Source organism: Montipora capricornis, chromosome 13 (assembly GCF_036669925.1).
Source record: "Montipora capricornis isolate CH-2021 chromosome 13, ASM3666992v2, whole genome shotgun sequence".
Lineage (NCBI taxonomy): Eukaryota > Metazoa > Cnidaria > Anthozoa > Scleractinia > Acroporidae > Montipora > Montipora capricornis.
This window is the reverse complement of record NC_090895.1, coordinates 29,324,911-29,334,910: the sequence shown is the minus strand read 5'-3', so window position 1 is coordinate 29,334,910 and position 10,000 is coordinate 29,324,911. Positions and strand designations below refer to the sequence as shown.

General features: G+C 36.2%; 1 protein-coding gene and 1 long non-coding RNA gene across 2 annotated transcripts in view; one reads left to right on the top strand and one right to left on the bottom strand.

The window, feature by feature from the left end:
* LOC138028336 (26S proteasome non-ATPase regulatory subunit 9-like) overlaps positions 1 to 10,000 on the top strand; it is a 34,177-nt gene that overhangs the window by 4,831 nt on the left and 19,346 nt on the right. The window contains exon 2 of the mRNA XM_068875825.1: positions 4,777 to 4,890. The gene's annotated coding sequence lies outside the window, so the exon portion shown is untranslated. The remainder of the gene's footprint in view (positions 1 to 4,776; positions 4,891 to 10,000) is intronic.
* Positions 4,923 to 10,000, bottom strand: part of LOC138028337 (uncharacterized) — a 9,480-nt gene continuing 4,402 nt past the window's right edge. The window contains exon 3 of the long non-coding RNA XR_011127641.1: positions 4,923 to 5,457. This is a non-coding gene — a long non-coding RNA (uncharacterized lncRNA). The remainder of the gene's footprint in view (positions 5,458 to 10,000) is intronic.

The following is a 10,000-nucleotide window of genomic DNA, read 5'->3' as shown; positions in this document are numbered from 1 at the left end:
TACATTTGAGACTGCATTATTATTTTTTGAGGGGGACAGGGTCCTTTTATCTTACCTGTGACGTTAGCTGTGTTTTTGATCCCCGTTTGCCAGACCTTTTTAATCTATTTAGCCATTGTTATGAACCGACTAAATAACTTTGCGGTGGAGGTAAACAGTTTTAATTCAGTAGCAATATGTAATGCTGCTTTTCATTGTTAGTAAATTTATTCCCTTGAATATCATAAAAGCAGCTGATGATTCCTCTTTACTATGTAACATTTCAACTTCTTTAAAGCAATTATCCTGCTGACGCAATGACAAGGGAGACATTTGTTACTATAGTAACTTCAAAGTCTATTTTTTTATTCAGGGTGTTAATCAGGACAAATCCTGATGAAAGTTAGTTACACAAACTAAATAAAACTGAGGCTTCAAATGAGAGAGGAGTTGTGGAACAACAGCTGGGTGAAAAACCTCCTTGCATGTCCACTTGCTCCTTGGAGGAAAACCCCGGGCCAGCTGAACCCCTCATGCAATCAAAGACCTCCCGGGCTGGGTCAAAAACAAAGTTGACCATAATTGTGATTCAACCATAACTACATGTAGATGAAAAATAGCTTAAGAAAAGCTAATTAGGAAAAACAGTATTTTCAAAAATAAATGGCAAAATTAATCCTTAACATTGAGGGTGAATTTTGACTCTGGCCTTGATAGGTAATAATGAAATTTGTGTCATATAATGATTCTCTGAGTTCAAGGTTATAAGTTTATCTCATTTTTTAGTGTTTACACTATTTAAAGGTCTCTGCTCTTTTTTCACGCCCGTCATTACCTGTTTCAGTGTTTTTATTCTCATGTACAGTAATTCCCCTTTGAGGAGCTTGTTAACCCATTGTTTAATTAATGTATGTGTTTTTACCAGTATCACTTTTATTTACCAGAATTTTACAAATGTATGCAGATAAATGGTACAATTTAAATATAAAATTACCATGTATACCCATCTGATCATATATATATCGTAAGCATTGACTTAGTTATTAGTAATGTGAGTTGTTTGCCATCGCAAGAAGGTCATTGGATCATATGAAATTTTTAACCTCTTCCTGGCCTTTTAATAAAATTAATTTTTGTTTGTGAATGGGCACACACCATCTTCCTGTATATACATGTATTATAAGTTGTTTGATAAAGTGTGTGCAATAATATCTTTTGCATTTCTAGCTTTTTGATTGGCTAAAAAACTCTGACTATGAGCCAATAGTCGAAGTTTTACGTCATATGGAAAATAGTGTGCCAAGATGCTCTTTCTGGACGCTTTGTAAAATTGTAGAAATAAAAATTGGCGGCAAAACCCGGTTTGAGAATTTACTAAAACAATTATTCCATTCGCCCTTGTTGGATATGAAGTGATTATAACCAACTCGCGCTATGCGCTTGTTGGTTATTTTATCACTTCATATCCAACTCGGGTGCATGGAATAATTGTTATTTATTCATTCAAAATAATTATTTCCCCGTTTCTGATTGGTTACGACCACATGCATAATTCAACATAACCAGCTGCTGTTGACCAAATTTGGAAAGAAATTTGTTGTATTGAACCAAAATGACATCAAAGTGCAGCCCACTGCGGATTATTGAACTGTTGACTGAGAAAACCTGGGGACGAGGTTGTGTCATTTTTGGTGTCAGAGCAGAAAGGGCTGCTAGTAGGTTAACAAGTTTGAGCGAAGAAATATTACCCAGTTACTTAGTGGTAAAGACAGCGAGAATACCAAAAAGTCAACGAAACAGCATTGCTTAATTTTTGAGTCTTAACACCCTCCTTGATCTACAGAATTCCTCATATCCTACGAAAGCCGAATTCAATAATTGCTAAGTGATAGTTAACTTATTCAGTTCATTGCACAAACACCATTTAATACTATAATTATGTTAATGTATGCACACCATTAAATTACTCAGTGTTATTCCCTTCCACTCACTTACAAAATTAATATTGTTTGTAGGCCATTACCTGTAAATAGTAGGATAGTGTCATCATTAACTTATTTCCCATACATGCTATTTCATAGTATAATACCGGTAGTATTGTTTTTTACTTTTGTCAACTGTAAGTTAATTGTTTTCAGATGCACAATTCCTATAAGTCATATGATATTATCTTTCTCTACTTACTTAATGAGTAGTATGTCAAGGTGTGCAGGCCATTTAATGCAATGATAGGTTTTTGTGACCATCTTAGTTGTTTACAAGTAGGTTGCTTGCTTAGGCATGCATGCTAACATGACATCATTATCCTCTATTTATTCACTTAAAAGTCAGTGACATGTGCACAATAGTATAGCTATGGTATTACCACCCTTCACTTTATAGAGCTTTTTGTAAGTTGTTTAAAAAGTGTACATCATCACATGAATACACAGCATTCTGTTATATAATGCATATTCACCATCTACATATTCACTTACAAGTTGCGTGATTTTGTGTACTAAATTATTTGCAACAATGTTTAGAAGCATGTGCACCCTCATTTTAGTTAATCCACAAGCGCATTTGCCATCGTGTAATAATATTAGCAGTATCCTCCAATATGCCATATATTACCCCCCTTTGGTAAGTCATTTTTAAGTTGTTTCTAGAGCCTTTGCACCATCATATCATATAAGACTATTAACCTCATGTTACATAACTCATTAATAATTCATGATGGGAAAACAAAAGAAATGTTTTATTAATTGATATGTAAATGAAGATTTTTCTTCATTTACACAAATTTTTCTTTTGATTTCCCCTGTTAATTGTCTTGAATCATCAAAGATACAGAGTGTACATTAACACAGTAATGCTGATGTTTAATAAGTCATATACAATATTCGCGTCAGATCTGTATCACATTTACAAACTTTCAGCTTTGCCTAAAGTTTGTAAAATTGTGTGATACAGATCTGCCGCTCATATTGTATATATTACTTACTGATTCAAGAACAAGTTGCTTGTTGAAGCATGTTTGCCATGTATCATGTCTCATATTTGTACCCTCAACTTTCTAAATTACTCACAAGTTGAATACGTTGCCAACAGGCCATTAAAGGCTATAATAAGCAATAATTATTGTTGATATCTACTTAATATGTTCATTTGGGAGTTGTAGGCTAATGCACACACACAAAGATTATTGCATGATATATATTTACACTTGTACCCTCTATAAATTTACAGGTAAACTAGTGTTTCTTAATGCATGCACCCTTATATGTACCTGTGATATTATGACCGATCTATCTGTAGTCCTTTGCAAAATGTTTCAAAGACGTGTGCACCATCAAAGGGTATGTTGTAGGCCATTTTATTATATAAACACCAATGAAATACCAGGTAAGCTTTTGTGCGAAAACATGATAATTATTATCTTCAAGTGTAAAAATAACAGTGTTATCTTCACACGTGAAGAGATCACTGTTCCTATGGTTACATTATAAATCGTGCTGTTGTTCTATGTTAGGACTACAATAAATATTTAAGACACATGGTTTGGCATTTCATTGGTGTGTATGAAATTTCTCTTCTTGTGTTGAAAAATATTTCACGCGTTTGCTGTGCTCACTCATGAAATATTTTTTAACACTCGAAGAGAAATTTTGTATCCCCTCGTGGGCATGTAATATACCCTCCATAATTATATTATTATGTGTTTCTGTCACCATCTACTTGTCAGTTGTTTGCTGATGCATGCACTACCCAGTTTAAGAGATGTTTCAAAAGCATCTTCACCATCATTTTATACACGCAAGATATTATTTACTTCCAGTTATTCAAAAGTGCATTTGCCATTGTGTACTATGTAAGAGCACCTTCTTTTATGTCATATGATATTATCCCCCCTAAAAAGTGCATTTGCCATTGTGTACTATGTAAGAGCACCTTCTTTTATGTCATATGATATTATCCCCCCTAGTATGTAATTTGTAAGTTGATTCAAGAGGCTGCACATCGATCATCATATATTGTATAACACTATTAGCCTCTTATTTCTTATTCAAGTATGAGTATGTTTGCCTTAGTGCGTTTGCCATGCAACATGTCTCGTGATATACTGCTGCCAGTAGTTACTGATGTTTGCGTTTTGCATTAATATCTGATTCAGTACCCTCTACTATGTCATAATTATGATATTCCCCCCTTCAGTAAGGCATTTGTGAGTTGTTTTGAGAGCCCTGACTTGTATAAATTAATGTGTTTGTCTGTGCAATTTCTAATGTTTTTAACTCATCTCTTCATATTTAATTTTCACTAATTTTTATCTCACGAAAATTTATCTTCTAGTTGTTGCATTCATTTAGTCATTCTTAAAACTTTTTGTAAAGTTTAATCTGCAAGGCTAATATCAAAATTCACCCTCAATTTTGCAGTTATGCTATGATTCTGATCTTTTTCAAATCCTTCTATGTACTGGATTGGTCTGAACAACTGAGAAAGTAATATTGAGCCAAAACATCACTAGATTCTTGTTAGCGATTTTGACTACTTTACATCAATAAAACCTCCAACTTCTCTTTTGTGGCTGTGATCATTAGTCAAAAAAGCTGTTTAAAGTTCATTGTAAGAACCACAGTCTTCATCTAGGACATTAAATTAGTTGAGACTACTTGTCAGTATTGTAGCTGAAGATCCATTCTGATCATGGAGCACTGGTGTTCCTCTCAGCTGCATAATGTCCGGTGTAAATCGTCACTAAATATGAAAAACAGACCTCTTTCACTTGACATACATGTACACATTTTGTTTTAGATCATGGAACAATACTCATGGGCATACTTTCTCTCAAAGTTTGGACATATTTGCACTCGAATCATTGACAAGATGAAAGAAAAAATCTTCCTACAATAGTGGCATCATTTTAAGGTAACTGGGATGAGTTGGGAAGGGCAGCCAATCCTCGTGGGGGGGGGGGGGGGAAAGCTGGTATAAAAAGGGGAGGTATGCTTGTCGAAAATTTTACATTAAACCCCTAAAGGAGACCAATTTGGGCGTGGCCCAGGCTTTTTTTGATCCCCAAAAGAGACCATATTATAATGCAGAGAAATGAAAAATAAAGCAACTTTTAGTGATGGCTAAGAAATTGTCATCCAATACTTTAACCTGCATGAAGAAATATAAAAGTGTAAATATACACCTTTATATTTCTTCGCGCGCAACCGTAAAGGAGACCTTCACGGCTACGTATGATTTTGTTTTGCCCAAAACACCCTAAGTGAGACCAAAATCTGAAATTTACACCTAAGCAAGACGGCAAGTATCCCTCCCCTTCTTTATTTTCCTATTCCAGAATACAGTCAATCGAACGCACCCAAAAAGTCATAAAAGTTTGTTTCTTGCATGTGTACATACCACAGCAGCATCTGTTCATGGATCAGCTTCAGGTCCTTTTTTCCCTTTACGGATGCTATTTGGAAGTACCAACTAAGCGGACTGAAAAGGAAGGCCATGATTAAGTCTAACACAAAGTACCAGTTTCCATTGGTATCAAAAAGCGAAGAAAACTAAGCTATTTCTTAGAATAGAACAACGAAGAAGGTCATTGTTCACAACTTGTGAGCTTTTGAGAATTTCATATTATCCAGAAATCAAGACATCAGTAAGATTACTATTGAAGGAGGGAAGTCAGATCGTAGCGCTTATCTGGACAATTTAAGGAGGCTTAACACAGTTTCTTTTTTTACACAAACGAAATATTCTGTTCTTCTAAAGATGTAGCTAGGGTCATATTTAGACATAATTTGGCCAGGACTTCTCACATATCATTTCTTCCAAACTACCATTACCATGGCAACCATATATGGCATTTCTGTGAGCCTTAAAATCAACATGTACTGTATTAATCTCGAAGGAAAGAAATGTGTATTTCAAGTGCCCATTATAATATATAATATATAGAGGATATTACGTTGCCGCGCGGGGATACGAATTTTATCTTAGAGTGCTGAAAGTATCTCTCACGCGTGAGTGAAGCGAACGAGTGAGAGATACTTTCAGCACTCGAAGATAAAATTCGTATCCCCGCGCGGCCATGCAATGTTCTGTTTATTATATAGATATTGATGAAATGTCTAGATTTAAAACAACTTGTTTTTCTCATTGCACTTTAATTGCCGAGGTCATGGGTTTGAATCTCGTTGAAGCCAACTGAATTTTTCAGGTGTGTATAAGAGACAATAAATATTATAACTTAAAATTGTCCAGATAATTGCGGGGATCACTCAAGAGCGAATGTCGCTAAGGCTTGGGCAAAATTGAAAATGGTCAAACAAAACCTTCTTTCGTATTTTGTGTGTACATGTAATTATAAGTTAGTGATGAAATGGTATATGAAATGAATCACATATGAACGGCGGATATGAAATCAAGTAAAGCTATGATCTTCGCAGTTATGAACGCAATTTTTGCAATTGCGTAGAGAAGCCTGAAAAATTCAGGACTTCAACGGGGTTTGAACCCGTGACCTCGCGATTCCGGTGCGGTGGCTTCATAGCTCAGTTGGTTAGAGCGTCCCACCGCAATCGCGAGGTCACGGGTTCAAACCCCGTTGAAGTCCTGAATTTTTCAGGCTTCTCTACGCAATTGCAAAAATTGCGTTCATAACTGCGAAGATCATAGCTTTACTTGACATGTAAGTTAGTCCTTGGGATGAATTTACTCACAGTCGTGTTTGTTTGATGTCTAACAAAAACCTGAGCTGAGAATCATGGGGGGAAGTTAAAGCCTCAAAAAGCATTTTTTTGGGACATTTTTGCACCTAAAATTGGAGTTTTATTAGTAAAATATTTCAAAGAGCAGATCAACAGTTAAAAATGTACTTATATCATAGCATACTTTCATCCTTCCTCTCAAGAAAAATGTGTTCAGCTTTTCACCTTGCCCCCCTTGGTGACCACTAAGCCTTGTCATTTTTAAGGGGCTGAGATGTTTTTTAAAAGGCTAAAACAAATAATGTTCAAACAAACTTTTCTCTTCCAGGCATCAGAATTTTGAGTGGATGTGAAGATTTCACTCTTTGTAAATCGTTTGATGCTAAAGACTCTGTGGGCACTATAAGTTTTTGCAGGCCTGCAATCAATTTCAAATGTACACCTGAGACAAAATTTGGATTTTTTTATACTTTTTATTCGTGATTATCTTTCTTGCAAAATAATATTATTACACCCGATTTCACACAAGACAGTTAGAATATCGTTAGATTATATTTATATACCGTAGGTTTGACAATCAGATATCAAGCAGATTTGCAGTTATTATTTTTCAAAAATCACATCTTCTGGCAAGCCATTAATTTATGCAAATAACTGTCTTCGGGTAACTTGGCAAGAAAATTTATAACTTAACTGTCCAGCAAAGTTAACCGCTTTGAAGGGAGTTCTATAATAGGAGAGAATGCATGTCGCTGTTGTTCAGATGACAGTTCTTATGTTTCGATGACACCTAAAATGGTTCCTTTTACCACAACACCCTGCAAATGGGTGACAAAAAGCTTCAAACATCATCAGCTTCCTTCCTGTGTGGTTATTTTCCAGATGTGATGCAATTTGAGCCATTTTTCAATTTCTGGGTTGTCAACGGTTATAATAAAATCCCAAGGCCGGAGACAAAATTCTCAGGAGCCACCAATTTGAGTCATATATTATTCCTGGATAAAATGTTTCCGTGATCACAAGTCCACATCAGAATCAATTGACAAAGATATAACTTCCATCATCAACGCAATAGCAGTCCTGTAAGCAACATCAGGCAGTGAATATTGCAACAAAACAGCTTTTGAAAGTGGTGCTTAATTATCACCAAAGTGGCCCGGGCCTCGACCATTGATAACAAACTGAGCTGTACCGGGTTGGCAGACTGTAGTATGTCAACCGCAAATTTCTTTATTCTCCTGGGTCTCCCGACATGACTGCATTGTCTCAGTCGTGTCGTCCAATCACAGTCACACCTCCTTCATGTTGACAAACTTCAAAAACATTCGCAAAGCCAGAAAGCGTTGAAAGATGGGAGAATGAAAGCTGTAGTGAACAAACTTTTGCACATTCATGCCGCTTTTATTAGTTAACAGGACTTTACACGTAGTAGGCTGTTCGCGATTGCAACTGTATTTACCTGGGGCCTGTTCCGGAAAGGTGTAATAACTCTATTCCAGGGATAAATGTGTCTTATTCCAGGAATACCTTTATTCCCAGAATAAATTCTGTTCTGTCAGAATAGCAGATTTATCCCTGGAATAACTGTTATACTTGGTATAATTTATTCCTTTTTTCCAGGAACCGGCCCCAGGCCTTCAAGGAATTAAACGTTTTCCCGTAGTTTGTCAACCACAAGTTTTTTTATTCCCCTGGGTCTCCCGACACGACTGTTTTCTCTCAGATTCTAATAATTAAATTTCACTAGCTTCAGTAAGTCCAGCCACAAAATATTCGAAGCACAATATCCCATGAGAACAAAGTTTATTTGCATATTTGCATGTTAATTCCATAAAAGCTTGAGTCAATGCACTCATGTGGGGAGACCCAGGGGAATAAAGAAAATTGTGGTTAACAAACTACAGGAAAAAGTTTTAGTAGCTTAATTAATTAATGTTAATTCCTTGAAGGCTTGATAATAAACAATTATTGGATGAGGTTTTTGTGATATCCGGAATAATCAAGGTCGAGGTAAGTGTTATCAGCCGAAACCGAAGGCTAAGGCTGATAACACTAACTGAGACCTTGATTATTCCGGATATCACAAAAACCGAATCTAATATTATTGTTTTATTATACATTGTTTTGAAGAAAATAACAAACGCATTACCGCAGCGATCAAAGTTTATTTTCAAACACATTGCTCTTGGAAGTAATGCATTGCGCATGCAACCTACAGATTATTCACTAATCTGTAGGTTGTGCTGTTTCCCAGAATTAACTGTAGGCTTTTAGCCAATGAGAAGACAGATGGTGACTACAATGTATAATAAATACAGTTACGATCGCGAACAGCCTACTAGGTACAATTAGCCCTATAATTTAACAAATAAAAGCAGCATGAATGTGCAAAAGTTTGTTCACTATATATGGCTTTCATTCTCCCATCTTTCAACGCTTTCTGGTTTGGCGAATGTTTTTGAAGTTTGTCAACACAAAGGAAGTGTGACTGTGATTGGACAACACCACTGAGACAATGAAGTCATGACGGGAGACCCAGGGAAGTAAAGAAATTTGCAGTTGACAAACTACGGTCTGCCACCCCTGTACAGCTCAGTTTGTTATCAACGGTCAAAGACGTGGCCACTTTGGTGCGGAAGCACCGCCTTCTAAAGCTGCGTTGTTGCAATATTCACCAATTGACATTGCTCACAGGACTGCTATTGTGTTGATGATGGGTTGAGAAGAAAGTTATATCTTTGTCAATTGATTCTGATGTGGAATAGGCCATTTTACAGCTGTTTCCTCAGCGACCTAGCCTATGAATGGCTGCGAGGCTGCTGGTGACCTTGCATTGATACAGCCCCTACTGGTTTTATCATGTAAATTGTGTTGTTGTAATGCTAATTAGTTCATATTAACATTACAAAAGCATGAAGGTTTGTATCAAAACAGGCTCACCTGCAGCCTCGCTTCCATTCTTAGGCCAGGTAACTTAGCTACAGCTGTAAAATGGTCTATAATTTGTGACCGTGGGAACATTTTATCTAGGAATATTTTACTCAAATTGGTGGCTCCTGAGAATTTAGTCTCTGGCCTTGGGATTTTATTGAGGCCCTATTAGGGGTTTTCGGGATACGGGATATTCCCGGAAAAAAATACCGGGATACGGGATATTTGAGGATAAAGTTATTGGGATACAGGATAATTGAGAAGTAGTTTCAGGGATACGGGATATTCGCAAAAAATTGAAATACATCAGATGTTTAATGAGAAACATTCTTGGATTACTAAATACATGCCCTTTTCTGTATTTTTGTTGACGATTAGATATTAATGAAAAATAT